Raw genomic sequence first — 6,029 nt, 5'->3', positions numbered from 1 at the left:
CTTCAGAGGTGAAGCAGTATCTCCCAAGTCCTTCTGCAGTATAGCACAGTGCCCACGGACACTCAGGCTGTGTGGAGGCAGTGCAGAGGTTCAGGGATAATGTTTTCAGCAGGCTGAGTTTGCCCACCTGGGCTTGTTTTCAGTGCCTCATAGCTCTGCTAAACTCCAGCTGCTTGGGCTGACATTTCCCAAGCATGATGTCCACACTGGGCAGTCTGGGTAAAAGTTTTGTTTAAAATAGTTCATCCTTGTTGTGCCTGAGCTTTTAAGCATTCCTGGAGATGTTCTCATGAGGAGCAGTGGTTATCATACATAGCCATGTCCACAGTGCAGCCTTAGGTTGTTAACAGTGATGTGGTTTTGACAGTTGACAGCTAAATAATGAAGAGTAAGTTTTAACAGGAGAAAGCAATTTTAGTGGAAAGCCAACAGCATTTTGTTTTGTCTTTGAAAAAACTGCATTATACTGTGGTTCTTTCTATCTGTGCACTGTCTTTTATTGGTTTCTGTGTGAGGCCATTTAGTGTCGGCCATTCCCTCTGCTTTATTGAAATATATGATATAGGACTTCTCACCTACCTGTCCTCTTGCCTTCTGCCCAGCGATTCATTTTGCTTCCTCCAAAACCAAATCTGTTCTTTTGATGGTGCATTTAATTCAGCTCCTGACCCCTGATCAATTCTGCCTCAGCTCCTGTGTGCTTCCCCTGTTCATCACAGCCTCAGGTCAGTGAATGAAGACTCTAAGAAAACACCAGAATAAATATTGCCTGTGGGCTGCCATTCACTTGTGACTTGTGGTCATGAGGTAAAATCCTTGATCACATCCTGCTTTCTGCCCAGGTTCTGTTTTCATTCGTGGTAGGTGTCAGATGAACCGGACTCTGCAGTCCTGAGATGGTGGCTGTTTGGTGGACAGTTTGGAGGCTGAGTAGGGAGCCTAGCAGATGAGGACAGGCAGGAAAAATCATGGTCACAGGCATTTGAATTGAAATTGAAAACTGGATTTTGTTTCACCCTTTGTGAAATGTGCTGTTGTGAAGCTTGGTGACTCAAAAAATTATGTTCTTCCCAGCTTCTGTGCATGTGGTCCCCATTTTCTGTGTGTCCACTTTCAGTCACCCATGACTGATTTGTGGAAATACTGCCCACTGTGCCTAGAGCAAAAGGGGCTGGGAGCTGTTCTCTGAGGAAGGAAGGTGCTAAGTACTCTGGAAATTTAAGTTCTAAGTTCCTTTAATAGAGTACCCAAAATACACTGACATGTTTGAAAATACTGCCTTTTATCTCTGTCCCTCAGCAGGGAGCTGTGAAGATAAGTTCCTTGATGTTTGTAAAAAGCCCCCAGCCCTCCAACACTACAATTAGAGCACCACTATAGAAAAGCCCATGAGGAAATTAATCATTCTGTATGCAATGCAAGATCTGGATGCTCTGCAATAAATAGTACATGCACCACACATTGGATGATAAGGATAGGAGAAAATTTGAATAGTGTTCATTAAGTGAGCAACATTCATCCTTTGCACTGTAAAAAATGGGAGACCCATGGAAACAAAATTGTATTATTAAAGATTTTATCATAGTGTGTTTGTATGCTGGGCAAATTAATGCTCCTTGGGTGACTGGGTGATTTTAAATCTGGCATTCACTAACTTGCTTAACTTTGCTATCCAAATGCTATTTTTTAAATTTTGTTTTTTGGGAAAGAAAAACTAATCTCATTGGGGAGCTGCCAATGAGGAGGGCAGAGGACATCCAGCTAGGTGCTGTTGTGCACAGCTAGATATCAGTGTGTGCACAGCTACATGAGTGTGTAGACAGCTGTGTGCCTCTTCTCTGTGCGTATGTGTGGCTAGCCCCTGTTTATGCAGCTGGCTGATGCTTCCCTTTGAAAACTCTTTTTCTATTAAAAAAAATAAATAGAAGGGACATTGACAACTGGTTAATGTCTGGGGTTTTGATTACAAACTTTTATATGGTGTTTTGTTGTTCAGATATTCCTTTATAGAGCCTCTGTTTGATTCTGAGTCACCTAAACATCCCAAATCTGTTTGAATGATGGGTCAAGTGTTGTGGGAGTTGTCATCAGATGCTTTTATGGTAGCATCTTTTATGGCTGTGTTATTAGAAGGGCTGACATGCTGAGGATTCACGGAGACCAGTCTTCAAGGTGCACTGGAATGATAAAAAATATTAGTAGACATAATTTGTTATATCTGTGTTTGGTTTGATTGCTGTCTTGTGTTTGAAATCCTGTAATTAGGGCAGTAGACTGCCTCCAGAGCCAGTACTGCTTCAGGTAATGCAACACTAGGACGAGTTCCTTTGACTTCAGTAGGTGATTTTTTACAAGGAATGAGGGCTGGAGCCCATGTAAATTAAACATCCCCTCTGGGGCGCTGAAGAGCAGGGAAATACTGAGGGTCATCTCTCCCTGTTGAATAACTGAATTCGAAGTATAGATCCCTGGGAATGGGCAGCACCTTGATTTGCTCGATCCCCTCCCCCACTAGATGGCACTGAATTCTTTTTATTTAAATGGGAAAAAAAAAAAAAAGACGAAGGAAGAAAAATATGGTGGAGGTCATCTTGATGTAGAAAAGACCCCCAAAAACCGAACCAAAAGACCCCTCAAAAATCGGTTGTGCATTTGCTCTGTCCTTTCCCCTCCTAGCCCCCACCTCTGTGTACCTTTGTGCAGGCGCTGGCTTTGCTTTTGTGTCTGGAGCTCTCTGGAGAGGCGCGGGGCGCTGGAGGATGCTCGGGAGGGCGGGAGGATGCTGGGCGGGCATGGGGAGCAGGGCTCCGTGCGCAGGGAGCTCCAGCACAGGGCTGGGCACAGGGAATCGCCCCTGCTCGGACTCACCGGGCTGCGCTCCGCTGTCCCGTGCCTTCAGACACGGTTTCCTGTGCTCGCCGGCTCTCTCCGTGCATCACTGAAATCGTAACCCGCAGAAAGGAAAGCCTCAGCTCTCATTCCGTCGCTGAAACTGCATTTTCAGCCCCTGATTCATTTAAGAGCCGTGAATTAGCTCCCTGTGTTGAGATGTCCTTAATTCCCTGTCGGGAGCGGTTTCCATGTGGCGTGCCCAAGTGTGCGTGGAGGGGTTGTGGGGTTTTTTATTTATTTATTTTTAAATGTCTTTCTCCCAGCTTACATTCATCGACAAGGATTGGTTTTTTTCCCCCTGTGCTGAGGCGGGGGTGGGGTGGGAGGAAGAAAATTTAATAATGATCTGTTTGTGCTGAAAAGGAGATGTCTGTAACAATCCTGGCTAGAGACATAGGGAAGGCTCCTAATGCCTGCAGCAAGCAACATTCTCCCCTCCTGAAAAAAGGGAATACTGATGAGGATGATGAAGGGGAAAAATGTTTAATTCTGAGAGTTAAAGAGGAGCTAAAATCCAACAATTTCTTTTACAGTTATATGCTTAAGGTGACTTGTAGACTGCATCTGATAAATCTACAAATGCAAGCAAAAAAAAAAAAAAGGCATAGAAACTGCCAGTAAAATGCCTTTTCAGAGAAAAAGATAAAACCTGGAACTGAATGTCAATTTTTGGCTTTCAAACCCAGGCTTAAGAGTGAGAAGAGGGAACAAGTCTGGCATCTCCAGGTACAAAAGTCCTCCTGCCCCAAACTGTCTTGCTGTCTTGGAAAACCTGGCACCTGGACCTCCCTGGGTCCGACCAAGTCTTGGCTCTTTGGGCTGTACTCCTAATGTTTAACAAGAAGGAAATGTCTTGTGTGTGATTCCATTATATGATTTTTCCCATCCTCTCACATATCTTTGGCCAGCATCATGAGGAAAAACCAGTTCTAGTGGCTGGATCCTCCATTCTGCTCACAGTCCCAGTCTTCCAGTTCTGTCTAAAGTGGATGTTTAGACAAAAAACGGGTTTGTTTTCCAGTTCAATCTAAATAGAGAATAAACATAGCAGGCAGGGTCTTGTGCTTGAACAGGAAATCCAACAATCAGCCAAAAAATATGGTTGGTAAAATTAGGCCTGTTCCCTGTTCTCATCCTTCAGCTTGGGACTTGATGCTAAAAATTGACAAAGAAATTCCAGGTGCATTTTCATCTCTGTGTGGGTGTGATACAAGAAACCTCAATGTTCGTCATCTCCTTATAGGAGCTTTTTGGCCACAAAACTCTAAATTTAATCTCTGAACAGACAACAAGTATGGCTGCTCCAGGCCCACTGTAACATCTAATTCTTTTTATCTACTGACATGTAGTTACTTGAAAAATCCAGTTATAGAAGTGGATCCATCTGTGCTGAACTATTTTTAAAAAAACCTGAGATCCTTAAATATTGCCTGTTATTATTAACAACAAAAAGAAGTTACTGCTAAAAAATTAAACTAGTTCCTTTTTCCAGTAAAACTCTTAAATTTACCTAGATCTTTCCAGATGAAGTGAATATTCATAACACAACACTGAAATTTTGCAGTACATCTGGTTCAGTAGATGCAGGTGATTATAACCTTTATGGTTTGGATGACTGACTTTTCTTAGTTTCATAATCCTGCAAGGTGGTTAGAGAATACAGTACATTTCACACCAAAAATGGTTTAATGGCACAGATACTCTTCCATAGCTGCAATCCCAGTTGATATGGACCCTGGTTTTGCCAGGTAAAATGGGAGATACTTTGATTTTTTTCTATAATACAATTTGGTTTGGTGCTAAAAATAGTTATGATCCAGCCATATGGGTTAATTTTTTCCTGATGTAGCTGTATTCCACAAGACAATCCAGGTATGTATTTCTGATACACAAAGAGCTACCACATCTGCTCTCTCCACTGGAGCAAATATAATTTGTGTGGCTAGAGTTAAAAGCTAGCAAAATCCCAGGGCTCTCCTCTTGGGGTCACCAGCCCCAGAAAGGCTGTGTTTATTTTCAATTCAGATGGCACAGCTTGGGGTTCAGGGGCCAAAAGCTGGTAGGATCCAGCATGGATGTAGATTTTTGCAGCATACATCTGTGGGGAGGCAGTGGGCTGTGGACTTTTTGGTGCAGTAGGAGCAACTGCATTGTTTGCCTTTCACGCTGTGGAGCCAGTGGGACCCAAATAGTGGTTGGAGTGCACTTGGTTCCTCTGTCAACTGCAGGATGCTGTGGCACTCACAGGTCAGGATATGCCAGCACCCAGCCCTTTTTGGTGCAAGGGAAATGACCATGAGTATTTCTTTTTTAAACAGTGCATTTCAGAGTCTGGAGGCCTCAGCTTTCCGGATCACACACAAGGTCTAGAATCCAGGATTTCTTTCAAGCTCATTCTCTCTACTATGTAGCAGGTTGGGATTTTTTTTTGGCGCAGTGAGAAACAGCTCCACTTGTTTTGGATTTGGTTGACATGATGTAAGGGCTTGTGATCAAGAATGATCAGGATCCAGTTAAATCCAGGTTTTACATTTTCCCCTCTTAAGAGAGTAAGGCTTCGACATTTCCTGCCTGGGAAGTGGTGCAGTTTATCTTTAAGGAGGATAGAGAAATAAGAAATGAGTCTCACGTTGCATGGGTGACATCACTGGCTTTTGGCTCAGCGCTCTGTATGCTCGGTCTGTAGGCTTCGGCCAAGGCTGCAGGGCTCTGTGTTTGAACAAGGAAAAATTCCCAGGTGTACAGAAGATTGGATTTGCTATTATTTGGGTTAAAAACGGTGAAATGAGATTTCTAAAGCTTGGGGACTCCAGCTCGCCTTCTGTTGCACTTGATCTCTACAAGATGGGTGAGTTATTCCCATTAAAGAGAAAGGGAGTGAAAATTTAAGGAGAGAAAAAAATATGTCTGAATATATAACTACTGATGCCGGGGATGCGATCCATACAAAGCTGCTGAGCTAAAAAATCTCAGCTCCGACGAGGAGATCGGGCCATATGGCAGAGAAATGGTGCAGCCCTAAAGCTGTTGACAACAGTTAGGGGCAGCTTTCCTCTCCCCGTGTAAGGTGTGTAGCTCCCCCCCACCTCCGCCCCTCCGCCCCGGTTTGTTTTGGTTCGGTTTCCCCCGACCTCCCT

The sequence above is a fragment of the Geospiza fortis genome, unplaced genomic scaffold, assembly GCF_000277835.1.
Source record: "Geospiza fortis unplaced genomic scaffold, GeoFor_1.0 scaffold8, whole genome shotgun sequence".
NCBI lineage: Eukaryota > Metazoa > Chordata > Aves > Passeriformes > Thraupidae > Geospiza > Geospiza fortis.
The sequence above is the reverse complement of the archived record's forward strand: the minus strand, read 5'-3'. Positions refer to the sequence as shown.